Source organism: Callithrix jacchus, chromosome 12 (genome assembly GCF_049354715.1).
Source record: "Callithrix jacchus isolate 240 chromosome 12, calJac240_pri, whole genome shotgun sequence".
In the NCBI taxonomy this organism is placed as follows: domain Eukaryota; kingdom Metazoa; phylum Chordata; class Mammalia; order Primates; family Cebidae; genus Callithrix; species Callithrix jacchus.
Genome location: NC_133513.1, coordinates 125,311,121 through 125,338,713, shown reverse-complemented (window position 1 = coordinate 125,338,713; position 27,593 = coordinate 125,311,121). Strand labels below are relative to the sequence as shown.

The 27,593-nt window shown below is 51.0% G+C and overlaps 1 long non-coding RNA gene across 12 annotated transcripts; it reads right to left on the bottom strand.

The window, feature by feature from the left end:
* Positions 1-5,937: 5,937 nt before the first annotated feature.
* Positions 5,938-24,240, bottom strand: LOC144578785 (uncharacterized). Of its 12 annotated transcripts, XR_013525208.1 has the most exons (11): positions 23,028-24,240; positions 20,376-22,320; positions 19,523-19,636; positions 18,661-18,924; positions 16,121-16,375; positions 15,073-15,154; positions 14,447-14,562; positions 10,580-10,893; positions 8,565-8,664; positions 7,444-7,611; positions 5,938-6,496 (listed from the first exon to the last, which is right to left on the bottom strand). It is a non-coding gene; the product is annotated as an uncharacterized LOC144578785 (long non-coding RNA). The 12 variants fall into 12 exon arrangements; XR_013525210.1 differs by lacking the exon at positions 14,447-14,562; XR_013525213.1 differs by lacking the exon at positions 18,661-18,924 and having other exon boundaries at positions 16,107-16,375.
* Between the last annotated feature and the right edge of the window lie 3,353 nt (positions 24,241-27,593).

Here is a 27,593-nt window from a genome sequence, read left to right as displayed (position 1 = left end):
GGGAGGAAGACTCGCCCCCACGTTCAGCCCACGTCTAGTCTCCACCCACGCCAGCACGGCCACGCCGATGCGCGCTTTGTGAAAGGCGGGTGGAGCGGCGAGGGGGCGTCCCCTGAGCCCCCGCCCCGGAGCTCACAGGTGTCGGAGGAGCCCCGGGGAGCACGCACGTGGAGCACAAGAGCCCCTCACCCCCCGCCCCCTCCCCAAGACCTGCCCATCCTCGTACCTCCTCAGCCTCAATCCTCCAAACCTGTGCCTGCTGAGTCCCTGATCTCAGCCAACTGTCCTCCCAGGTAAAGGAGAGGATCGTCAGGTGTGAGGCTTGAAGTCGGTCAGCTGCGTGGAATTCCTTTCCAGCCCGCGCATCAGCCCAGCTGGAGTAGGGCCATGATGTGGGCCCCGCCGGCCACCCAGCCTAGCATGAGGAACCATCTGTACACCAGGCTGCATTTTTCATTCCTCAACTTGGTTTAGGGAACTCCCCATAAAACCAACAATGCAGGTGGAGGAACGGGGAATGCAGAGGGAGTAGGTGTCTTTGGAGGGCGAGCCTCCCGCTCGTGCGACTTGCCCAGTGTTTCAGATACGTTCAAGGACAACCTCGGGTCTGTTGAGGCCTCATAATGGAAGTGTATTTCTCACGGCTCTAGAGGCCTGAAGTCCAAGACGAAGGTGCTGGTTGGTTTCTGCTGAGGCCTCTCTCCTTGCCTTGCACCCAGTCGCCTTCTCTGCGGGTCCTCACCTGGTCTCTCCTGTGTTTGCTCACAGCTGGTGTCATACCTTTTCTTATCAGGACACCAGTCCCATTGGGTCGGGGACCCACCCTGATGACCTCACGTAACCTTGATGGTTACCTCACTTCCTTAAAGGTCCTGTCTCCAAATGGGGGCTAGGTCTTCAAAATTTGAATTTTGGGGGAACACCAGTCACTGTTCAGCCCATAACAAACCTCACGTGTACTGCCTCCATGTTTGTGATAGTTTGTTGGGCAGGCCCATCCCTATGGCTTGGCGGATCAGATAACACCAGGTACTGATTGACAGCTTATGTTGCACCATCTCTTAGTGCACTGTCATGAAATACAGTCCACTGAGAACCCATGAGCAAGCCGGCAGCTGTTTCTCAAAAGGGAATGGTGGTTTGTTGATGAGGCAACCCCTCAATAGTGCTCATCAATAACCATGACTGTGGTTGCCCTGTCACAAACAGGCTGCATACAATATTCTTTTAAGAGATGGGGTCTTACTATATTGCCCAGGCTGGTCTTGAACTCCCTGCACTCAAGTGATTGACCCACCTCAGCCTCCCCAAGTGCTGGGACTACAGGTGTGAGCCAGCATGCCCCCGGCCCTCCACATAACATTCTCACATTCCTCAGGCACTCCAATTGCCATGCGTTCAGCACGTCACAGGGCCCGGTGGAAGAAAGGCTTGTCTGGCAGTCTAGTTAGCAGGACAGCGTTTCTCTTGCTCTGAACCTCACTCAAAGTTACTTGTTAAACAGGAAGGCACATCCAAATTTTGTACATACTCCAGCCTGGGTGACAGAGTAAGACTCCGTCTCAAAAAATAAAGAAATAAACCCTCACTCTGAACAGCAGGCCACGCTGAGTTCTGTTTCCTGAGCAACCACATTGGTTCCGAGTGAGCGTCCAGTCGCCTCCTGCAGCTCTGACTACGTCCCTTTCCCCAGTGCGTAGTCTAGGGAACATGGCTGCAGTTTCTTTAGGAAAAGCTGGAGGATTCTGGTGCTAGCAGGGGCTCCTTCCCCAAAGACATCGAACCTGTCCTTTACTGAAGGGACTGTGCATCTGTGAACTGATTCAGGTCCTTGTGTGGACTGAGGAGCTGTGCCTTCTACACGGCGACTGAAGACTCTGGCTCCGTTTGCTTAACTTAGAGTTCATTTCAATCAAACATGTCAAACAGACCCCTAGCAGTGTTCCCATCTATTTCAGTCTTGGCAATTTGCTACCACAAAACATTCCTATGGGTTAAGCCATTCTGATGACCACCCAATTCTTCTGACAATTGAGGTAACTTCACCTGCATTGCTTTGGCAGTGAAGAGCTGTTACCTGACCTTTACCTCCACAGGGTCCAACTCTCCACTGAAATCGGCAAGCCCATTTGCAGCAGCCCCTCTGCCCTGACCTCCAGAGACAGCCACTGATGTGCTGTCCAGGGCTTCAGGCACCTGCCTCACTGTCGGGTGTTACTGACTGGGAAGGGAGAGCCTCTGTGCCCTCCAGAGGGAAACAAGTCCTCTATGCCCTCAAGAGGGAAGTGAATCCACCACTCAGGCAGGCGCAGCGGTGGCACATGCTCGTAATCCCAGCACTTTGGGAGGCTGAGGCAGGGGGATCACCTGAGGTTAGGAGTTCAAGACCAGCCTGGCCAACATCGTGAAAACCTGTCTCTACTAAAAATACAAAAATTTGTCATGTATGGTGGTACATGCCTGTAATCCAATCCCAGCTACGAGGGAGGCTGAGACAGGAGAATTGCTTGAATCCGGAAGGCGGAGGTCAAAGTGAGCTAAAATCATCCCTCTGCACTCCAGCCTGGGCAACAGAGCAAGACTCCATCTCACACACACACACAAAATAAATAAATAAATCCACTTCAATGTGCCTATGTCCCTAAGCCTTCAGGGACTTTCTTGTACATAAAGGAATTGCTTGCCTCTCAAATGCTTTCCACTTAAGTTACCACTGAGGTCAGCTCTCACTGAAACAGATGTCCAGTTGGAACTGCTGCCATTGCTGGAGTCTGGCTTACTCACAAGTGAGCAAACCCATGTCGACAAAATAAGCACAAGTAACAGCACAGGAAGAAAGGAAAAAGCACTAATGAGAGTCAGCTGAGAAACAGGATGAGCAGGATACGTAAGTGGCCTCAGATTACTTCTTCCCAAGACGCTTATCGATATCAAATGGGGATAAGGCATATTTACAGAGGGGAAAACCTGGAATCTGGCAGGCACCAATTTCACTGAGAAATTAACATTAACAACATCTGTAAGAGGGAAATACCTATGAGCCTCAGAATAGAACTGAGAAAGACACAGTTCCATTTCTGAAGTATTTCTACCCAAATTCAAACCGTGAGCAAACACTTGAAGTTGAGGGACGTTGCTACAGAATGCCTGTCACTCAGTGCTCAGAAAAAGATCAGGATGCTGAAAAACAGGCTCAGGAGCGGCTCTGAACGACAGAAAACTAAAGAGATGCCACAAAAAAGGCAACTTGCTGTCAGGAGTTTTGCTTTCCTATAAAAACATGAGTAGAATGTGAGAAAATCTGTTTGGCTTTTGGTTTGGGGTTTTGTTTGTTTTGAGACAGTGTCTCACTCCGTCCCCCAGGCTGGAAAGTGCAGTGGCACCATCGAAGCTCACTGCAGCCTCAACCTCCTGGGTTCAAGTGATCCTCCCACCTCAGCTTCCCAAATAGCTGAGACCTTGGGAAGGTGCACACCACCACGCCCAGCTATTTTTTAAATTTCTCGTAGAGACAGGGTCTCCCTATGTTGCCAGGCTGGTCTTGAACTCCTGGGCACCAGCGATCCTCCTGCCTCGCCCTCCCAGAATGCTGGATTTACAGGTGTGAGCCACTGCGGTCGGCCTAGAGATGTGGGAAAATTTGATTAGCAAATATATCAATTTAAATTTCTTGATTTTGGTAGTTATTCTGTGGTTATGTAAGAGCATGACCTTGTTTTTCAGAAATACACAATAAAGTATTTGGGGGGAAAGGGCCTCAGGCTTATAATTAACTTTCAAATGGTTCTGAAAAAATTCTACGTACATAAAATGGTATAAACACACATGTACACGACTAAATAAATGAGTTATGAAGTCGATGTGGTAAAATACTTGAGGAATCTAAATAAAGGACATGTAATAATGATTTGCCCTAGTTTTGCAATCCTCTGGAGGTCTGGATCATGTCAAATTACTTTTTTTTCCAAGTTCTTGTCCCCCTGCATGGTCTGGCACCCTCAGAATCCATTTCCTCATCAGTTCCCCATAATTTTGCTACAATACATGATCAATCTGCAGCCCCTCTGCTGTGAGAGCTTCTCTGCCCAGGTTTCACCATCCTTGGTCCCTGCAGCAGGCTGGTCCCTAACCATCCTCCGGGTAGGAGGGAGAGCTGCCGCCTGCCGCCTGCCGGCCTGTGACTACCAGGGGTGAAGCTGCTGTGAGTCTTCAAGCAGAACAGGACCTCTCCTCAGGGTGTTCGGAGTCACCCAGACCCTGGCAGGGGTCACCGTTCCAGTCAGGGCCCTCACGCTCCTTGCATTTGGCTCTGTCAAATCCTGCCCTACACAGGGGCCACCGGCCGGCCAAAGCCAGGAGGTGACCTGATGTGTCTTTCCAGGCCACCATGCCCAAGTGCTGCAGATGACCCGACGCTGAGAGCACACTATGGTAACGTGACGCTGACCTTACACTATGGTAACCCGACACTGACCGTACGCTATGGTAACGTGACACTGACCGTGCGCTATGGTAACCCGACACTGACCGTACGCCATGGTAACGTGACGCTGACCGTGCGCCATGGTAACCCGACGCTGACCGTGCGCCATGGTAACCCGACGCTGACCGTGCGCCATGGTAACCCGACGCTGACCGTGCGCCATGGTAACCCGACGCTGACCGTACGCCATGGTAACGTGACGCTGACCGTGCGCTATGGTAACCCGACACTGACCGTACGCTATGGTAACGTGACGCTGACCGTGCGCTATGGTAACGTGACGCTGACCGTGCGCTATGGTAACCCGACACTGACCGTACGCTATGGTAACGTTACACTGACCGTGCGCTATGGTAACCCGACGCTGACCGTGCGCTATGGTAACCCGACACTGACCGTGCGCTATGCTAACATGACACTGACCGTACGCCATGGTAACGTGACACTGACCGTGCACTATGGTAACCCGACGCTGACAGTGCGCTATGGTAACCCGACGCTGACCGTGCGCTATGGTAACCCGACGCTGACCTTACACTATGGTAACCCGACGCTGACCGTGCGCTATGGTAACGTGACACTGACCGTACGCTATGGTAACGTGACGCTGACCGTGCGCTATGGTAACGTGACACTGACCGTGCACTATGGTAACCCGACGCTGACAGTGCGCTATGGTAACCCGACGCTGACCGTGCGCTATGGTAACCCGACGCTGACCTTACACTATGGTAACCCGACGCTGACCGTGCGCTATGGTAACCCGACGCTGACCGTGCGCTATGGTAACGTGACACTGACCGTGCGCTATGGTAACCCGACGCTGACCGTGCGCTATGGTAACGTGACACTGACCGTGCGCTATGGTAACCCGACGCTGACCTTACACTATGGTAACCCGACGCTGACCGTGCGCTATGGTAACCCGACGCTGACCGTGCGCTATGGTAACGTGACACTGACCGTGCACTATGGTAACCCGACGCTGACAGTGCGCTATGGTAACCCGACGCTGACCGTGCGCTATGGTAACCCGACGCTGACCTTACACTATGGTAACCCGACGCTGACCGTGCGCTATGGTAACCCGACGCTGACCGTGCGCTATGGTAACGTGACACTGACCGTGCGCTATGGTAACCCGACGCTGACCGTGCGCTATGGTAACGTGACACTGACCGTGCGCTATGGTAACCCGACGCTGACCTTACACTATGGTAACCCGACGCTGACCGTGCGCTATGGTAACCCGAGGCTGACCTTCTGCTATAGTAACCCAGTGCTGACTGTACGCTATGGCAACCCGTTCTAGCCATAACAAGGCAACAAGAATCTTCTGCCTTTAAACTCAACCAGGCAGATACGTCTCAGGTGCCCATCCCTGAGGATGCAGTGCTTGCGACCACTTGAGAAAATACTGTCATGGGTTAAATGCATATAAAGGAACAACACAATTTCTGGCAGAAATAATTTTAATACGAGAAATTGAGTGCTTATAAAATCATCGAGGGACTGGAAGAATGGGCTCCAGGCGGGGTCTCAGGATGTCACTCCCAGAATAACCCCACAGAGCCAGCTCAGCAAGGGAACAGCTATTGTGACAAAAACTCTTCAAACAAACGCAGTTCAGAAAAGGCTGTGTTCAGAAACCCACTGTCCTCGCCACTGGCTCCGTGATCACACAGCACCAGCTATACTCCCTCCAGGGGTCAGGAACTTTGGGCCCCAGCAATATGCCACCCCCAATAGATCCACAGCAGCAAAATGACGACCCTCACAGTACAGCCTCTCTTCCCCTTAACCAAATCCTGACCCCAAATCTTGTTCAAGATTAGTGGAAACTGAATCGCATCTGGAACCCGAGAGCCACCAGAGGAACTGATGTCTAACGCTTCAATCTCTGCATCCAGGAAGGGGCCAGAAGGAAATTGAAACAGACAATGAGTGGGTGATCTGCCGTATTGAACCCATGGGTAGAAGAAAACCAGGTCCTGAGAGAAGTATCAGGAAATCCTACAAAATGCAGAGGAGAAACCCGCTTATCTGACAACGAGCACCTGCTCAGAAAGACTGTGATCACACTCCAATGAAGGAGCAGTGTTTTTTGCAAGAAGAGAAAGAAGAAGGTGAACTCGGATGAGGGACGGCATGGGTCCAGTCACCACTGCCACAGCTCTTCCATAAATGTGAAATTGTTTCAAAGTAATGAATCTAAAATTATAGATATGAGAACTATATAGAAACACAATTTTGGCCAAGCGTGCTGGTTCACGCCTGTAATCCCGGCACTTTGGGAGGCTGAGGTGGGTGGATCACGAGGTCAGGAGTTTAAGACCAGCCTGGCCAAGATGATGAAACCCCATCTCTACTAAAAATACAAAACTTAGCCAGGCACGGTGGTGTGCATCTGTAGTCCCAGCTACTCAGGAGGCTGAAGCAGGAGAATCGCTTGAACCTGGGCGGCAGAGGTTGCAGTGAGCCAACCACTGCATTCCAGCCTGGCGACAGAGTGAGACTCTGCCTCAAAAAAAAAAAAGAAAAGAAAAATAAACAATTTTATGACAGAATATTATATCAGTTCAATATCTTAGCAGCAAGTAACCAAAAACACAGAAAATAAAAAACCCTCCATCACGCTTAAAAAATAAGTAAATAGGCCGGTGTGTGGCTCACACTTGTAATCCCAGCACTTTGGGAGGTCGAGGCGGGCAGATTATTAGGTCAGGAGTTTGAGACCATCCTGGCCAACATGGTGAAACCCCATGTCTACTAAAAATACAAAAATTAGCCAGGCGTGATGGCAGTTACCTGTAATCTCAGCTACTTGGGTGGCTGAGGGAGGAGAATTGCTTGGACCCAGAAGGCGGAGGTTGCAGTGAGGCGAGACCACGCCATTGCACTCTAGCCTGGGTGACAGATCAAGACTTGTCTCAAAAAAAATAAATAAGTAAATATATCACCTCACGTAGCGAGAAGTCCAGAGATACAGCAGACACCAATACTGGCCGATTAAACATCTCCATAGCATCAACACCAAAGACACAGGCTCCTTTCCCTCTTATCCCCATCTTCAGTCTGAGGCTCGCCACATGGTGCCAAGGTGGCTGCAGCAGCTCCATGCATCACACCTAGTAATGACAGGGATCAAAAGGAGGGATAAAGTCTCTTTTCCCAGAATCCTTGGAGCAAACTTTCCTTCTAAACCATCTAAAGCATCATTCACAAGAGAAGTAGAATAACCCTGCTCAGCTCAGCTGACTTATCCACGTGGAATGAAAGTTGGGGATCAACCATGTGACTATGACAGATACTGAGTTTAAAAAGCAGAGACAAGCCGGGCGCGGTGGCTCAAGCCTGTAATCCCAGCACTTTGGGAAGCCAAGGCAGGTGGATCACCTGAGGTCCGGAGTTCAGGACCAGCCTGGCCAACATGGCAAAACCCCGACTCTACTAAAAATACAAAAATTAGTCGGGCATGGTGGTGGGCACCTGTAATCCCAGCTGCTCAGGAGGCTGAGGCAGGAGAATCACTCAAACCCCTGCAACAGAGGTTGCAGTGAGCCAAGATTGTGCCACCAAACTCCAGCCGGGGCAACAGCACTGTGAGACTATCTCAAAAAAAAGAAAGAAAAGAAAATGCTACTAAGATTTTTAAAATCTCTTCGCAGTCATCAGGGAAGTGATAAGACAGCAGGGACTTACTAGGCCAAAAATTTACATCAAAGTGGGAACCCAGACGGGTTGGCTGAAGCCAGCAGCTCCTTTTGCTGCCGGGCACTGCCTGCCCAGGTTTACTGGAGCAGAGTTGTTTTTTTTCTGATACCCATGCTAGTGCATGAGTGTAGTTTTTAATGGTCTTTCAGGGCAAGAGGCACAAGCAAGTGGGGAGTGTGGGAGGAAGCCCTCTCTCCATAAAACTCAGGCCCCGGAGGCTACCCCTGAGGGTAACGGAGAATCAGAGGTAATGCCCCTAACCCCACACAGTCAGGGGATGGCAAGAAAGGCGGGGCAGGGGCAGGAGCAGGAGCAGGAGGCAACCCTTTTCAGAGTAGAGGGAAGCATGAGCCAGTTATGTCCAAACCTGCATCACGAGGGTGACCTGGATCACACGCATGACCTGGAACACTTCAAGCCTGTAATTTAAGGTGAAGTGGTCCCTGCTTTCCACGTCCCCTGGGCGCCTGGAAGAAGCAAATTCCAGCCTCTTTGGAGGGACAGCTTCATGTAGGGCTCACAGGACCCCTACAAGCAGTTTTTCATGGACAGTCAAAAGCAAACATGACATGGAAAATAAGATAAAAAGAAAAATGGAGGAGGAGGAGGCAGGAAGGAGGAGGGGGAGGCGGGAAGGAGGAGACAGCCAAACAGACCTGGAAAGACCTCAGATATTCAAATTACGAGACGAGGATATTAAAACTATGCACACTCTGATTAGAGGCATCAAAAGCAAGATGGAATTTTCTGGGGAAAGCCAGGAACTGTGTAAAACAGACTAGCATATTTGAAAAGCAACCCAGTGGAATTTCTGGAAATGAAAAAATATAACAACCAAAATTAAAAACCAGGTTTCATAACAAATTAGCCACAGCCAAAGAATGAGTAAACATAAAACGGGGTGAAGAAACCATCTAGAAAAGCCAGAGACACAAAAAACTAAAAATCAGAAAGAGACTTTAAGAGAGATGGCAAACAGAGGAAAAAAAAGTAAAGGTTTAATATATGTTCAATTAGTGTTCCCGAAAGATCAGACAGAAATGGGCCAGAAGCAATAACAGCTGAGTCTTTGATAGTACTGGTAAAAGAAATAGGCCGGGTGCAGTGGCTCATGCCTGTAATCCCAGCATTTTGGGAGGCTGAGGCGTGCGGATCACGAGGTCAGGAGCTCAAGATCAGCCTTGCCAGCATGGTGAAACCCTGTCTCTACTAAAACTACAAAAATTAGCCGGGCATGGTGGCAGGTGCCTGTAATCCCAGCTACTCAGGAGGCTGAGGCAGGAGAATTGCTTGAACCCAGGAGGTGGAGGTTGTGGTGAGCCGAGATCATGCCACTGCACTTCAGCCTTGGTGACAGAGCAAGACTCTGTCTCAAAAAAAAAAAAAAAAAGAAAGAAAAAAATAAGAAAAATTCAAGAAACCCAACAAATTCCAAGCAGATAAAAACAGAAAACTCAGGCACATTACAGTAAATGATTTCAAAACAGCCTTTCAAGGGTTTGGTCCTCAGAATGACAGCTGGCTTCTAACTGTTACTACGGAAGCCGGAAAACACTAGGATAACGTTATCAGTGCACAGAAAGAAAAGTTAATAGCTAAACAAGAATTTTAGACCCCGTGTGAACAGTTTTCCAGAAGGGGAAAATATTTGCATTTTCAGACAATCAAAAATTAGTCAGAGAGTTTGCGGCCAGATACCTGTTACTAAGGGGAAATTTAATTTTCAGATGGACCTAAATTTATCTGAGGAGGCAGAAAATGCAAGAAATAATAAAAAGTACATAAAGGTAAACAAAAGCTGATTTTATAAAACAGGCCGAGTGAGGTGGCTCACACCTGTAATCCCAGCACTTTGGGAGGCTGAAGTCAGGAGTTTGAGACCAGCCTAGTTAACATGGCGACACCCCCATCTCTATTAAAAATCCAAAAATTATCTGGGCGTGGTGGCACGCACCTGTAGTCCCAGCTACTCAGGAGGCTGAGGCAGGAGAATCACTTGAACCCTGGAGGTGGAGGCTACAGTGAGCCGGGATCACACCATTGCACTCTAGCCTGGGTGACAGAGTGAGATTCTGTCTCAAAAAAAAAAGAAAAAAGAAAAAAAAAGATTTTACAGAACAATACTAGTAACACCTTTTAAGTTTAAAAAGGTACAATTAAAATAACACACGGCTCAGGAGGGGTTAAACGGAGTCAATGGGTTTGTTCAAAGTGGGGGAAAGGCACTGGCTAGTTTCAACTTGGATAAGTTGATTATGCATTCTGTCGTTTCTAGGTAGTTGCAAAAAGAATAGAAACAGAATATATAATTTCCAAACAAGCAGGGGGAAATGGAATGTTAAAAAATAATATGTACAATTATTACATGTCAATTACACATACACATATACTCAGAAAAAAAGTCAATGTTAAGTGATCCTCCTGGACAGGCTGCTTGGAGCGGCAGGTGAGTGATCCTCCTGGACAGGCTGATCGGAGCGGCAGGTGAGTGATCCTCCTGGACAGGCTGATTGGAGCGGCAGGTGAGTGATCCTCCTAGAGAGGATGATTGGAGCGGCAGGTGAGTGATCCTCCTGGACAGGTTGATTGGAGCGGCAGGTGAGTGATCCTCCTAGAGAGGCTGATTGGAGCGGCAGGTGAGTGATCCTCCTGGACAGGCTGATCGGAGCGGCAGGTGAGTGATCCTCCTAGAGAGGCTGATTGGAGCGGCAGGTGAGTGATCCTCCTAGAGAGGCTGATTGGAGCGGCAGCACCTGCTGAGCAGCATTCACACTCACAGGAAGAGGAGCCCGCCCAGATGAGCACATGCTTGTTTGACTCAAGGACACACAGGGGCCGAACACCTCAAGCATGAAGCAGCTTATTTAAAACTAACTGCACCGTTCTCCACATCTTTTAATTGAAAAACCAATTACAATTATTTTAAGATTTTTAAAAAATGATTCTCAAAGTCTTAAAAAAGAACAGGCTGGGCTCTGTGGCCCACACCTGTGATCCCACGACATTAGGAGGCCAAGGCAGGAGGGTCCCTTGAGCCCAGGAGTTTAAGACCAGCCTGGGACGTGTGTGGTGGCTCACACCAGCACTTAGTAGAGATGGCGAAACCCCACCTCTACTAAAAAAAAATACAAAAATTAGCTGAGTGTGGTGGTGGCTGCCTGTAGTCCCAGCTACTTGGGAGGCTGAGGCAGGAGAATCGCTTGAACCTGGGAGGCAGAAGTTGCAGTGAACCGAGATCATGCCACTGCACTCCAGCTTGGGCAACAGAGCAAGGCTCCATCTCAAAAAAAAAGTAAAAATAAAGACCAGTCTGGGCAATATAGTGAGACCCTGTCTCTACTAGAAAATTAAAAATTAGTGGGCGTGGCGTGTGTGCCTATAGGTTCAGCTACCTGGGAGGCTGAGGTAGGGGGATAGCTTAAGCCCAGGAGTTCAAGGTTCCAGTGAACTATGATCATGTCACTGTACTCCAGCTTAGGTGACAGAGCCAGATCCTGTCTTTAAAAAAAATACAAAAAAATGGGTAATAAAGAAGAAAACAGGCCAGGTGTGGTTGCTCACTCCTGTAATCCCAGCACTTTCGGAGGCTGAGGCAGGCCGATCACCTGAGGTCAGGAGTTCTTTTCTTTTTTGACACAAAGTCTCACTCTGTTGCCCAGGCTGGAGTATAATGGCACAAACTTGGCTCACTGCAACCTCTGCCTCCGTGATTCAAGCGATTCTCTTGCCTGAGCCTCCCGAGTAGCTGGGACTACAGGCGCACACCACAGCGCCCGGCTAATTTTTGCAGGGACAGGGTTTCGCCATGCTGGCCAGCCTGGTCTCCAACCGCTGATAATATGAAAAGGTCTAACATCTGTGTTATCAGTCATAGAAGAAGAGAAGACTGTGGTTAAGAAAAAAATATGTGAAAAAACAGAGGCTTAAAATCGGCCAAACATGGAAATTAAGGCAAAGAAAAACTCTTGAGCCAGAGAGAAAGGATGCGTCATGTCCGGGGGACCGACAGCTGTGCTTCAGGAAGCACGAAGGGTGGAAGGGAGGGGAAGGCACTGCGAAGGGCTGACGGAAAACAGGCGTCAGAATGCTACGTGCAGAGAAAAGACCCTTCGAGAATAACGTGAAATTGAACATTTTCAGAAGAAGAAAAATGAACAGAATTTGTTGACAGCTGACTTGCTGTAGATGATAAACACCACAAGGAACCTTGAATGTGGAAAAATTCATTTAGGAAAAAAGACACATCATAAAACTTAAGAATAGAGGTGACATGAACGTAAATGGGTGGGAAAAAGCATCTCGTGTCTACACCAATGCCCCAACCCCAAAGCTGGGGAGCTATATTGGTACCTGAGAAAGTAGGCTTGATGGCAGATGTGTTTGTATAAAGATGGTCACCTATATTAAAGGGTTCAATTCATCAAGAAGATATATAAAATTTAAATGTATATGGACATAACAACACAACCTAAAAACATATAAAGAGAAATTTGACAGAAATGTATAAAAAGTAGAAAAATCCCTAATCATCATGGAAGAAATTAAGGTCCCTGCCTCAGTAATTATTAGAATAAACAGATAAGTAAACAACAAGCACACATAGGCCAGGCGCGGTGGCTCACGCCTGTAATCCCAGCACTTTAGGAGGCCGAGGCAGGCGGATCACAATGTCAGGAGTTCCAGGCTAGCCTGACCAAGATGGTGAAACCCCATCTCTACTAAAAATACAAAAAATTAGCTGGGCGTGGTGGTGCGTGCCTGTGATCCCAGCTCCTCTGGAGACTGAGGCAGGAGAATGGCTTGAACCGGGAGGCAGAGGTTGCAGTGAGCCAAGACCATGCCATTGCACTCCAGCCTGGGTGACAAAGCAAGACTTCATCTCAAAAAACAAACAAAAAACACAATAAGCACAGTAAATGCCGAATAACTGCATTAATCCACTTGGTCTAATAGACAAATATAGTCTCCCTTAACAGCACACAATATTTACAAGCCCAAGCAGGACTTTTATAAATATTAACCACATTCCAAGTCCAAAAAACGTCAAATAATTAAAATCGTACAGAGCATATTCTCTGTCCACAATGCGGCTAAGCTAGAAATCCATCAGTCACGTTTGAAAATTAGCAAACACACTTTTACATAACCGATTTTGGTCGAACGACGAAGGATGATAAAAGTTAAAAATGCTCTTAGTAAGCCGTAATGAAAGCAGGAAACACGATGTTTGTGGAGTACAGCTAAAGCCATACTGAGTATGTTACACTTCCAGGTGTGCACAGCAGAAGGAAGCAGCTGACGGGAAGGAGCTAAGCAGGTAAGGCGCTAATCATCTATCTCGGGAACTTACAAAGATGGTAAACCGCACCCAAACGGAGTAAAGAAGGAACTAACAAACAAAAGGCAGAAATTGATGAAACGGGGGAGACAACAGATAAACTAGGCCAGAAGTGATGATTTGAAATACCCATGTAATTCCCTAACTTCTGAAAAATTTATTGAAATGCCTTAGATATTTAAAAATAAAAAAAGATCATGTAAGTTTTGTGTCAATAAATTTAAAATTCTAAGATAAAATGAATAAATTCCTGGAAATTTAACAAAACTAATGCAGAAAAAAATAGATTTTTAAAGACACTGAATCAGCAGTGAAAAATCTTTTCCCAAATAGACATTTTCCCATCTAAGCACAGATGGCTTCACTGGCAGTTTCTACCAAATGTGCAGGAACAAATAATGAAAATTGTATACAGGCCAGGTGTGGTGGCTCATCCCAGCACTCTGGGAGGCTGAGGCAGTCAGATCACTAGGGGTCAGGAGTTCGAGACCAGCCTGGCCAACATGGTAAAACCCCATCTCTACTAAAAATACAAAAGTTAGCCCAGCATGGTAGCCTGGCGCATGTCTATGATCCCAGGTACTCAGAAAGGTGAAGCATGAGAATTGCTTGAACCTGGGAGGCAGTGGAGGTTGCAGTGAGCTGAGATCATGCCACTGCACTCCAGCCTGGGCAACAGAATGAGACTCTGTCTCAAAAAAAAAAAAAAAAACCCACTTACACAAACTCTTCCAGATAATGGAAAATAGGGCTAGCCAGGCACAGTGGCTTATGCCTATAATCCCAACACTTGGGGAGTCCAAGGCAGGAGGATTGCTTGACCCCAGGAGTTCAAGACTAGCCTGGGCAACATGGCAAGACCCCATCTCTACAGAAAAAAATTTAAATTAGCCATGCATGGTGGCACACACCTGTGGCCCCAGCAGCTCAGGAGGCTGAGGCAGGAGGATCACTTGAGCCTGGGAGATTGAGGCTGCAGTGAGCAATGACCATGCCAGAACACTCCAGGCCAGATGACAGTGAGACCCTAAATAAAAACAGAAGAAGAATGAAAGAAGGAAAATAGGGTAATGCTCTCCACTCATTTCATCAGAGTAGCATAATCTAGGCACCAAACTTGGATGAGGAGAGTGTGAGGAAGGAAAGTCATAGACCAATCTTACTCATATTCGTAGAATTCAGTGCGGAAAAAATAATTAAATAAAATTCAACATTGATTTATGAGTATTTTTTTAAAGTTTAAGCAAACTTGGATTAGAAAGAAACTGTTTTTTTTTTTGAGACAGAGTCTCACTCTGTCACCCAGGCTGGAGTGCAGTACCACAATCTTGGCTCACTGTAACCCCCACCTTCTGGGTTCAAACGATTGTCCTCCTGCCTCAGCCTCCCAAGTAGCTGGGACTATAGATGCCCATCACCACCCCCGTAGAAAGGAACTTCTTTTTTTACATTTTTATTTATTTATTTTTTTAAAGATGGGGTTTCACCATGTTGGTCAGGCTGGTCATGAACTCCCGACCTCAGGTGATCCACCCACCTTGGCCTCCAAAGTGCTTGGATTACAGGAGTACGCCACCATGCCCGGCCTTGTAAGGAACTTCATAAACAATGAAGTGTGTCTATAAAAAGGAAGGAAGGAAGGAAGAAAAGAAAGAAAAAGAAGGAAGAAAGATACCAGATTATCACACGAAGTGACAGATCATCATAAGAAATGATAGAAGATTCTGGGAGACCCGAAATGAGACAATTAGGCCCCAGGATTATAATTTCCATTCTACATTGTACTGAGGATCTAGACATCATAGCAAAGCAGTAATAATATAATGAAAGATCTAGAGAGAGAAAAAAACATTTTTTGAGGATGGTATAATTGTACAGGTAGAAAACCTAAAACATGTACAGATAAGTTATTAGAATTAATAAAATAGTTTAACAATATTGCTGGATTAAAATCTATCTAAAAATAATTAGAAAAGAAAATTAACAGTTTACAATAATACAAAAAAATGAAGTCTCTCAGTATAAATGTGCAAGATCTCTAGAAAGAAAATCATAAAAGTCTGAGAGATATTGAAGAAAGTCTACATAATATAGTTGTATTGTTCTTTGCCTGGAAACCTCAGCTATGGTAAAGAAGTCATTTCTCCCCAAAGTGACCTATAGGCTTAATAGACTTCCAGTAAAAATCCCAGTAGTGGCCGGGCGCGGTGGCTCAAGCCTGTAATCCCAGCACTTTGGGAGGCCGAGGCAGGTGGATCACGAGGTCAAGAGATCGAGACCATCCTGGTCAACATGGTGAAACCCCGTCTCTACTAAAAATTACAAAAAATTAGCTGGTCACTGTGGCGCGTGCCTGTAATCCCAGCTACTCAGGAGGCTGAGGCAGGAGAATTGCCTGAACCCAGGAGGCGGAGGTTGCGGTGAGCCGAGATCGCGCCATTGCACTCCAGCCTGGGTAACAAGAGCGAAACCCTGTTTCTCAAAAAAAAAAAAATCCCAGTAGTGTACCTATTTATCATTTATTGCTGAATAACAAATTACCCCAAAACGTAGAGGCTGAAAACAACATACATGTATTAGCTTACAGTGTCTGTGTCAGGAAATTTGGCACAACTTAGATGAGTTCTCTTTTCAGGTTTTCTCGTGAGGCTGCAATCAAAGTGTTGGCTGAGGTTATGGTCTCATCTGAAGGCTCAATAGGGGAAGTTCCACTTCCAAAGTCACTCCTCCTGTTAGCAGGATTCAGCTTCTCTCAGGCTGTTGGGCCAGCCGAGGACCTCACTGCTCAGTTTCTTGCCAACTGGGACTCTCCACGAGGCATCTCACAACAAGACAGTTTGCTGCATCAGAACAAACACGAAAAAGAGCCAGAGAGAGAAAGTGCAAGCCAAGTAAGTCCCAGAGTCTTAGTCTTTCAAAGCCTAACTGCAGAAGGAACATCCCATCACCTCTTCTTCATTCTGTTCATTAGAAACAAGTCACTAGGTGCAGCCCACACAAAAGAGGAGGATTCCCCACGGGCATGCATAAATGCTAGGAGGTGCATGATTGTAAGCCGTTTCAGCGGCAAACCGCTGCACTCCAGCCTGGGTAACAGAGCAAGACTCCACCTCAAAATCCGTGTGTGTGTGTGTGTGTGCGCGCGCGCGTGTGCATGTTCATTGACTGTTTTAAAGAAGTATATTCCTTAAATCATGTTTTTGGCAAATTGGTCACTTGGCACATTGGCTTCAAGCCAGGGAGGTAGAGTCAGGACGAAGCCTCCAGAAGAAGAGAGGAGAGATACAAATGCAAAGTCCTTGGTGTGGCTTTGAACTCTGGATTGGCCTTGTCTGAGGCCCGCCATACCTCCTGACTTTTTCAGAACATGAGTCAGTCCATTGCTGGATTAAAAGTTAGAGTTTGACCCAGGTTTGGTTGGGTTCCCTGTTACTGGAAAGTGAAAGCATGTATTTTTCTGAATATTTCCAAATTCTGATCTTCCAACCCTTGGCTCTAGCCAAACCAGTCTACTCCCCTTTCCCCAGGTCCTTTCATGCTTTTCCATCACATGATACTGCTCTTCTGCTCCTCTCTTCAGCTCCCCTTCCTGTTCGGTGTTCCCCTGGCTTTCCAGACAGGAGCCTCTCCCTGTTCCTGGAGCAGGCCCCGGAGGCTGCTACAGCCCTCCACGGCCCCGGCAGCATCCCCCAAAGCTCCTGCAGCCCTCCACGGCCCCGGCAGCATCCCCCAAAGCTCCTGCAGCCCCCCACGGCCCCGGCAGCATCCCCCAAAGCTCCTGCAGCCCCCCATGGCCCCGGGAGCATCCCCCAAAGCTCCTGCAGCCCCCCACAGCCCCGGGAGCATCCCCCAAAGCTCCTGCAGCCCTCCACGGCCCCGGCAGCATCCCCCAAAGCTCCTGCAGCCTTCCGCGGCCCCTGCCTTCTCTGCATTGCTGTCCAGCTTCTTTGGTCACTGGAATCAAAAACTCACGGAATTCCTTCCTGAGGCCAGTGGGGGCTGCGCGGTGACTCACACCTGCAATCCCAGCACGTTGGGAGGCTGAGATGGGCAGATCACAAGGTCAAGAGATCAAGACCACCTTGGCCAACAAGGTGAAACCCCATCTCTACTGAAAATACCAAAATTAGCCAGGTGTGGTGACACATGCCTGTAATCCCAGCTACTCGGGAGGCTGAGGCAGGAGAATCGCTTGAATCTGGGAGACAGAGGGTGCAGTGAGCCGAGGTTGTGCCATTGCACTCCCGCCTGGGCAACAGGAATGAAACTCCATCTCAACAAATAAGTGAAAAAGAAGGTGAATCTGTGCATCCATCTTAAGCAGCTAGGGAAAGAAGAGCAAATTAAACACTGAAGGAGGAAGGAAATGATCAAGACAGGAGCAGAATTCAGTAGAATAGAAAATACACGATGGAGGAAATCGAGGAAGCCAAAAGTCGGTTCTCGGAAAAATGTAATAACCTTGAGAAACCCCTTGCAGACATCAGCAAATGAAAAACTTCTGCTCATCAAAAGATACGGTTAAGAAAATAAATAACCAAGACTGACTAGGAGGAAAAAATCTGCCATACGTGGATTTAACAAAGTGTGTATGTAGATTAGTCGATGAATTTATACAACCCAGTAACAAAAGAATAACCCAGTAAATGTATGGGCAGGAAATTTAAACAGACACTCCCCAAAGGAGACATGAGGAGCCAGAAAGTGCACGGAAATGTGCTCAACACAGAAAGCATCAGAGAAATGCAAATAAAAACCACCGTCAGATAACAATGGACACCCACCGGCTGTCGGAAACAGAACACAGACGCTGCGTTCTACTGAGGATGGGAGCAACCAGAACCCTCAAACACTGCTGCTGGGAGGGCAAATGTTACCACCGCTGTGGAAAATGGAAAATTTCTTTAAAAGATGCAATTACCCTATGACCAGTAATTCCCATTTTTAGGCATTTATCCCAAGAAAAATAAAAACATACGCGCTCCAAAAAGAGTACTCCTATCAGTTTTATTCATAACTGATAGCCAGAGGCGGCACAGTCCCCGCGTCCCGCCGCAGGAGGACGAGTAAACAAACCGTGTCCATGTCCAGAGGGTCTGGAAGGAAAGAAGGAGAATAAACGAACCGTGAGTCCTTTCCCTGTGGAGTGTTGCTCAGCCACGCAAAGGGACGAGCTCCTGGTGCGGGCAGCAGCAAGGACGACCTGAAACCCAGCGCCGGAATCACTCCCCAGAGGCCGAGAACCAGCTGAACCATGTGATGGAACCAAGCAGAACAACTGTTCCTTCCTGGTGGCCAGGGGCGAGGGCTGCCGGCCAGGGCAGGGCAAGAGGGAGCTTCTGAGGCAACAGAAATGTTCTCTGTCTTGGTAGGAGTGTGGGTTACTGGCCTGTGTCAAAACAGATCCAATGTGGTTAAGACCCGTGCATTTCCGTTTGAAGTGTTTTGTGACAGCAAGGCACTATCCAACACAGAGCGTCTTATTCCTTCACGCTACATGTACTCTGGTTTCTCTTCAGATCATATAAATCTTTTGCCTTTTTAAATACATTACAAAAAAATAAAAAATAGGGCAAATCAAACACTGCTTAGGTGTGGAGGGTGGTAACATTGTCAAGGAAAGGTTGACGGTGGGAAGCGGGGCAGGGGCCGCTGCCGGAGGGAGGCGGTGGTGTCAGGCAGGAGCCTGCAGGGGGGGCTCGGACTCCCGCTTGTTCTAGTTCCTGACTTGGGTCTTGGCCACATGGGTGTTTATTTTCAAACTATTCTTTAAGCTGTTCTGAGGTAAGGTGCTTTGTAGACTTTTCTGTATTCCACCAAATATCCCAATTTTTAAAGAATGCTGGCCCGGTGAGGTGGCTCATACTGTAATCCCAGCACTTTGGGACGCTGAGGCAGGAGGAGGATTGCTTGTGCGTAAATTTTCATAAAGGGACCAGCCTTCTCTCTGAAAAATTAAAGAACTAGTCAGGCGTGGTTGTACTCACCTGTGGTCCCAGCTATTCAGGAGGCTGAGGTGGGGGAATCACTTAAGCCCAGAAGGTTGAGGCTGCCGTTAGCCAAGATCATGCCATTGCACTGCAGACTGAGAGAGTGAGACCCTGTCTCAAAAAAAAAAAAAAAAAAAGGAAAAGAAAAAATCTAACAGAAAATCAGAAACCTTCTCCTTAAGCAAAGAATCACCAGGAAAAAAGGAGCCTTGGAAACGGCCCTCACGCTTCAGCGATCCCACCAGGGCGGGAGGAGTGGCCCTTGGCTCCCGTGAGTGAATTCACCGCACCATCCGCAGCAGAACTGACCCCACCTGTGACCCAGCGGAAGCTCTTTCTTTTTATATTTTGTAGAGATGAGACCTCACTCTGTTGCCCATTCTGGTTTCAAACTCCTGAGCTCAAGTGATCCACCCACCCCAGCCTCCCACCGTGCTCAGATGACACGTATGAGCCACCATGCCCTGCCCAGAGCTCTTGCAACACAGGAAGGTTTATTAAGAATTACTTGCTGAATTCCACTAGAAATGAAATGCCAGACTCTAAAAATAAGCACCATGCCATAGAGAACAGAGAAAACGAGGCAGCCCCTGAGACGAGAGAGCAATGCTGGGGACAAGACTGTGAAAGCCTGGCTCTGTGACCTGAGCTCACTCCCAGCTTTGCACTTCCATTGCATCCTGGGCTCCGGGCCGGGACCACACAGCTGGGCAGAGGCACCAGGCTGGTTTGGAAGCTTTAGGTTGTGCCCCGATTAAAGAGCAAGTGCACTGGCTGGGGCGCGGAAAAGCAGGCTAGCTGTGGCTGAACGCCCCTGCGCAAACTCTCATGACACCTCCCTCCGGCTCACCTGTGGCTCGGCTCTCCGGCTCTCCCCTGTGGCTCGGCTCTCCGGCTCTCCGGCTCTCCCCTGTGGCTCGGCTCTCCGGCTTTCCGGCTCTCCGGCTCTCCGGCTCTCCGTCTCTCCGCTGTGGCTTCAACTCCGGGAAGGCTCTTTCCACAGCCATCAGCCATCACGGCCCCAGGGACACCCCACTGCCCAGAGGCGGTAGTGTGGAGTTGGGTCCTCTTCTATCAGGTTTCCACAAAAGTCACCAACACATATCCCATACCCGAGTGCTCAGACAGGGCACAGGGAGTGTTTCCAAGAGAAAATTGGGCTGAGGCCACCAGAAGAAGGGGAAGCTTGCCAGCCAGGCATGACGCAGGTGTCCTCGCAGGGACGCACAAGTGAGGGAGTTTGCACAGGCTCTGTGCCTGCCCCAAACCACGTGGAAATGGCTCTGGAGGACCCATTTTCTCAATGTGTCTCACTGCAGGTGACGCAGATGAGAATCAGACAAATCAGCCCCTTGGCCAGCTCCACAGCTCCCCACGGCCCCCACTAGGGATGCGCTACAGGAAAATAAATGCAGGCATTGGAGAATGTAAGTGATTGCGGCAGGGACGGGGCTTTCCAGTGACACGGGAAGACGGCACTTGAGAGAAAATGGAGAGGGAGCCACGCATGTGTCTAGAGGGAGAGCATTCCAAGCGGAGAACAGGAAACTCTAAGGCCCCGAGCAGCAGCGTGCTGTGTGCTGTCACGACGTTAGAATTACCCAGTACAGCAAATGCTCTGGCATCACCACAACACACAGCGGGGGGCTGAGAAGTTGAGTTTAGTGCCTGAATATCTCAGGCCGCCCCCAGGGCTGTGGTGAGCACCTTAGCTGTGAGCTGCAGAACCTGGACTGGGGCCCGGCCCTCCAGCCTTCTGCCGCACGGTCCTAGCCAAGCTACTGCCATTCTCGGTGTCTGTCTCCACACCCGCAGCATGAGCCGGCGCCCAGTACTCCCCACATTATCCCACGGCAGCTCCTCCGAGCCGTCTGCACCCGCTGCTGCTGTCCGGGTCTCCTGCACCTCAAAGCACGGCTGCCTCCCTTCACTGCTCAGTGGCTGGAGCCCCGAGTCTGAACTTCACCCCCAACCCCAGTCTTGAGCCCATCTGATCTATCACCAAACCTAGTCCTCTGATTGCGAGGAGTTCAAGACCAGCCTGGGCAACACAGTGAGACCTCCATCTACAAAAATAAAACACTAGGCGTGGTGGCTCACACCTGTGGGAGGTGGGAGGCTTGCTTGAGCTCTGGAGTTGGCAGCTGCAGTGAGCCGTGATCTTGCCACTGCACTCCAGCCTGGGCAACTCTTTTTGAGACTCTGTCTCAAAAAAAAACAAAAACAAAAATAAAAAACCCTCCTGGGGCTTCCCAGCTCCATTGCTTCCCCTCATCCCCACCTGTGAGCCCCCAGCGCATCCTGTCCACACACAGACCTGGAGCCCCCGCCCAGTGGGGCCTCCGCAGTCTTTCCCACTGCAGCAGATTCTCCTGGCTTTGCAGGCCAGAAGCTCCCAGCTCTTCTTTTTTTTTCGCAACTAAAAATCAGTTTATTAAAATGGCTGACTTGAGTATCTGCAAGAGCTACTTCAGGCTCTGCTCCCGGCTCAATTTGGAAGAGCTAGTGTCTTAACAATCCTGGGGGGACCCGCAGGCCAGCGAGCTGTGTGCGGATTCCCATCCAGAAGCCACCCCACCTTGCGACCTTCCGCACGCGACGTCTTCCTGCGGTGGTTCTCACAGTCCTGACAGGCTCTGAACCGGCCCCTGCACTTTGAGATTCTTTGCCTTGGTATGTCTCATCGGGTCGGCTCACTTGTTCTCCAGGGGTTACATGTCGTGGTTGGTTAGGGTCATTCTGACTCAGTGACTCCCACCTCTGGTTCCACAAACCGGTATCTTTAAAAACCATGGCTGTGAGAAAAAAAAAGAGGAAAAGAAAATGACCCAAAGGGATATCACAAAATAGTAATAATCATATTTTTTAAACAAGAAATAAACCACGCTTCAGCACAGGTCCTGGCTGTTCCTCAGCTCTGTCTGGAGCGGCTACAGCTGCAGACTCGCCGGCTTCCAGCCCTCCCACCCCAGGACCAGGCCACCGTGCTGGACCCTTGCAGTCCCCTAAGTGATGGCCTGCCTCAGCAGCCTATGGGGACCCCTACACGGCGAGCCCGGTCCTTCCACTCCTCCGCCCAAGGTCACCCCAGGCCGCGCCATCAGGCCTCCTGCTCCGGATGCAGCTGTGCTGTGTTGTGGCTGACTGTACCGCCCAGTGCCCCGTTGGCCCTCCAGGGCCCGTGTTGGCTATTCCTCTTCCCACGGTGGCCACCTGACTTCCTGCCTCACTGCCTGCAAGCCTCTGCAGATGTCTCCCCTCAAACAGCCTCCCCTACCAGCCTGGGCCAGACAGCAAACCCGAGCCTGTCCCAGCTGTGTCCTTCCTGAATCAACCCACTTCACAGGATGCAAGCTCACACCAGAAATGCTGTGTGTTCATCTCAGCCTCACCTACCCCAAACTGAACTGTAACATTCATGCCGAACCGGCTCTGGCTTTGTTGCTCTTGTCTGCGCTGTCCCTAGAGCTGAGGTCCCAACTCCCAGGCCCTGGACTGGTACCTGCTCAGGGCTTGTTAGGAACCAGACCGCCCAGCAGGGGGTGAGCGGCCAGAAGGTGACGCTTCCTCTGGCTTCCTCTGTATTGATGGCTGCTCCCCCTGGCTCGTGTTACCACCTGAGCTCTGCCTCCTGTGTGACGAGTGGTGGCATCAGAGTGCTCCGCCTCCTGTGTGACGAGCGGCGGCATCAGGAGCTCAGCCTGTGTGTTGAGTGGTGGCATCAGGAGCTCCCCTCCTGTGTGACGAGGGCGGCATCAGGAGCTCAGCCTGTGTGACGAGCGGTGGCATCAGGAGCTCCCCTCCTGTGTAATGAGCGGCGGCATCAGGAGCTCAGCCTGTGTGACGAGCGGCGGCATCAGGAGCTCAGCCTGTGTGACGAGCGGTGGCATCAGGAGCTCCCCTCCTGTGTGACGAGCGGTGGCATCAGGAGCTCAGCCTGTGTGATGAGCGGTGGCATCAGGAGCTCCCCTCCTGTGTGATGAGCGGTGGCATCAGGAGCTCCGCCTCCTGTGTGATGAGCGGTGGCATCAGGAGCTCAGCCTGTGTGATGAGCGGTGGCATCAGGAGCTCCCCTCCTGTGTGACGAGCGGTGGCATCAGGAGCTCCCCTCCTGTGTGACGAGCGGTGACATCAGGAGCCCCCCTCCTGTGTGACGAGCGGTGGCATCAGGAGCTCCGCCTCCTGTGTGACGAGCGGTGGCATCAGGAGCTCCGCCTCCTGTGTGACGAGCGGTGGCATCAGGAGCCCCCCTCCTGTGTGACGAGCGGTGGCATCAGGAGCCCCCCTCCTGTGTGACGAGCGGTGGCATCAGGAGCCCCCCTCCTGTGTGACGAGCGGTGGCATCAGGAGCCCCCCTCCTGTGTGACGAGCGGTGGCATCAGGAGCCCCCCTCCTGTGTGACGAACGGTGGCATCAGGAGCCCCCCTCCTGTGTGACGAGCGGTGGCATCAGGAGCTCCGCCTCCTGTGTGACGAGCGGTGGCATCAGGAGCTCCCCTCCTGTGTGACGAGCGGTGGCATCAGGAGCTCCCCTCCTGTGTGACGAGCGGTGGCATCAGGAGCTCCCCTCCTGTGTGACGAGCGGTGGCATCAGGAGCTCCCCTCCTGTGTGACGAGCGGTGGCATCAGGAGCTCCCCTCCTGTGTGACGAGCGGTGGCATCAGGAGCTCCCCTCCTGTGTGATGAGCGGTGGCATCAGGAGCTCCCCTCCTGTGTGATGAGCGGTGGCATCAGGAGCTCCCCTCCTGTGTGACCAGTGGTGGCATCAGGAGCTCCCCTCCTGTGTGACGAGTGGTGGCATCAGGAGCTCCGCCTCTTGTGTGATGAGCGGTGGCATCAGGAGCTCCCCTCCTGTGTGACGAGCGGTGGCATCAGGAGCTCCCCTCCTGTGTGATGAGTGGTGGCATCAGGAGCTCCCCTCCTGTGTGATGAGCGGTGGCATCAGGAGCTCCCCTCCTGTGTGATGAGCGGTGGCATCAGGAGCTCCCCTCCTGTGTGACCAGTGGTGGCATCAGGAGCTCCCCTCCTGTGTGACGAGTGGTGGCATCAGGAGCTCCGCCTCTTGTGTGACGAGCGGTGGCATCAGGAGCTCCCCTCCTGTGTGACGAGCGGTGGCATCAGGAGCTCCCCTCCTGTGTGACGGGCGGTGGCATCAGGAGCTCCCCTCCTGTGTGACGAGCGGTGGCATCAGGAGCTCATAGGCGGTGAACCCTATTGTGAACCGCGCTTGCCAGGGATCCAGGCTGTGGGCTCCTTATGAGAATCTCATGCCTGATGATCTGAGGTGGAACAGTTTCATCCCTCAACCATCTCACCGCCCGTTGTTGGAAAAAGTGTCTTCTACAAAACGAGACCCTGGTGCCAAAAAGGTTGGGGTCCACGGCCCTAGAGCTTAGGAGGGCGCCTGTCACGTAGCAAGATTCCCTGAAAATGCCCTGAGCAAAGGCTGCCCGGACTCCCACAGACACCTGGGTGCTTCTCCATTTCCACACTGGGCCACGTCTCAGCCCTCCGGAGAATCTTCTAGAAGCGCAAGCCCCCAGCACTGCGTCTGCTGGGAAACTTCCAGTGGTGTCTCATTATCCCCTGGGTTGGTCCAAAATGCTTCCTGAGACCCCCCCACGCCTCTCTCAAACCCTGCTGCTCCCCATGGACACTGGACCCTGCAGCGTGTTCCTCCCGCATCGCGCACTCGGCGCCCTCCCTCGGGGATCCGGGGATCCGGGGGGATGAGCAGTGACTGGATGAAGCAGCTCGCAGCTGCTGTCGGTCTCAGGAAACGCGGCACCGCTTCCGATCCGGCTCTTCCAGGCCGTGTGACCAGAGCACTCCCAGGGGCGCTGAGACTCCACCCGGCCCCGCCGCGCCCCCGGGAGTCCCCGCCCTTACCCTCCCGGGGGCAGCCACGTTTTCCGACGACCTTCCCGCAGGGAGTGGAGGGAACTTCCCACCCATGCACTCGTGTGCGGCTCTGGGAAGGCTTCCAACAGGCCGCGCGAATCAGGGCTGCGCTGCATTTACTGCGGAGATTGCTCTGAACACACCCGCCACACGGTACTTACAGGACACCGAGCCGCTTTCCAGCTGGGCGCGTTACAGGCAGAGCAGCTGTGATGCGCCCCGTCTGTCCCCGGCACTCCTGCTGCTTTCCCGTTTCCCAACCGTGGGCAGCAGGGGGCGCCGGCGAGCCGGAGAGTGGAAGCCGAGCGTCCCTCGCGCCAGGCTGTTTCAGAACCGGGAGCTCACCGAGTACCTTCTCGGAATAGATCCAGGAGGAAAGGCATCAGCATATTCCAAATATTCAGGAACTTTGTTCGCTATGACAATGTTTTTTGGAGATAGGTCTCCATATGTTGCCCAGGCTGGTCTTGAACTCCTAAGCTCAAGGGTCCTCCCGCCTGCCTCCCAAAGTGCGGGGGTCACAGGTGTGCGCCACAGGGCCTGGCAGACAGATCTTAATTTTTATCAGGCAGCTGGTTATTGCAGGGAGCGTGACCAGTGGGTTTTGCAGGGAGCGTGATGGTGGGTTTCATCACCGACAGGCCACATGTGGGATGTGATGAGGGACAGGGCATGGAGCCGCAGGTAAGGCCCTCACGCCCCACAGAGCTGCAGTGCTGCTTGGCTCCATGGCCTCTCTTGCAGGATGTGACCCCGACACCATCGCGCCAAGACTCTCTAACATATTCTCCCTGGTCCACTCTGCAGGGGATGTCCCTGGAGATTCGTGACCTGGGCCAAAGCACCCCCCCACCCCCCACCGTTCCTACAGCCTCCAGATCTCACCTGGGCCTGGGTCCCGGGTGTGAATGTGTCCCTCCAGAGTGTCCTCTGCTGGAAGCCACTTTCGGTGCTGAACCAGAAAGCAGCGTGGTGGGTGGGAGGGCATCAGATGCCCGCAGGCTGGTTCCAGCAAGAATGGAGTGTCGTGGTTCACAGTACAACTTCCAGAGTCATTGAAATCTTGTCTACAATGCAGAGTCCAGCCACCTCTACAGTAATCCTGAGGTCTGGGCTGGGACCTGGGAATTGGTCATTTGAACCTGCTGACCAGGCCATGTGCAGCGGGCTAGGAAGCTGCAGCTCTGGGCACCTGACGAGTGTGGGTTGGAGGGCAGGTGTGAGATCCTGAGCAACCAAAGGGTCCTATAAGGGGACGGGGAACAAGCGAGGAGTGCCACGTGGGTTGACGAGCCTGTTCCCACCGAGGCCAGCGCCCAGCACTCACTGTCACTGGTGCCAGACACACTGCCCTTTGCTCTGGATCTTCCTCCCCAACACCTCTTCCACCCACCCCCCAGGTGATGAGCACATGCCATGTGGGAACGTCTCTCCCCCAGCCCTCCCAGGCCCTGAGCCTTGAGCTCTCCTGCACCCGTTCCGTGCACCTGAGTAGCTCTGCAGTGCCTGCCTCTCCCGCACCTGGACCCACACCTCGCGGCAGCCATGAAGTCAGGGCCCACAACACCACCAAAGCTTCCATCAGAGAGAGGAGGCCCAATGGGAGAGATGGAGGGGGCCAAGTGTGACGGTTTAATGACATTTTCATTTTCAGCTGCAGCAGCATCTGAAAGTGCCCTGCAAATGTAGGTATCAAACCCGAGGCAGGACAGGTAGCAAGGAAGTGACCGTGTCCTCGGGACAGGGCCATCATGGTGACCATGCAGCCAACACATAAGCGTCAGCACTGGCAGCGGAACTGAGCTCATTCGAGCAGAGCTATCTTTAGCAGGGACTTACCCTAGAGAGAGCACGCACACTATGAGCTTACCTGTCTGCAGACTGACCCTTTGCTCATTATAATAGTAAAAACCGACCAGGCGGGGCGGTTCACGCCTGTAATCCTAGCACTTTGGGAGGCCAAGGCGGGGGATCATGAGTTCAGGAGCTCAAGACCAGCCTGATCGACATGGTGAAACCCCATCTCTGCTAAAAATAGAAAAAATTTGCTGGGTTTGGTGGCACATGCCTGTAATCCCAGCTACTCAGGAGGCTGAGGCAGGAGAATCACTTGAACCCAGGAGGCGGAGGTTGCGGTGAGCCAAGATCGTGCCACTGCACTCCAGCCT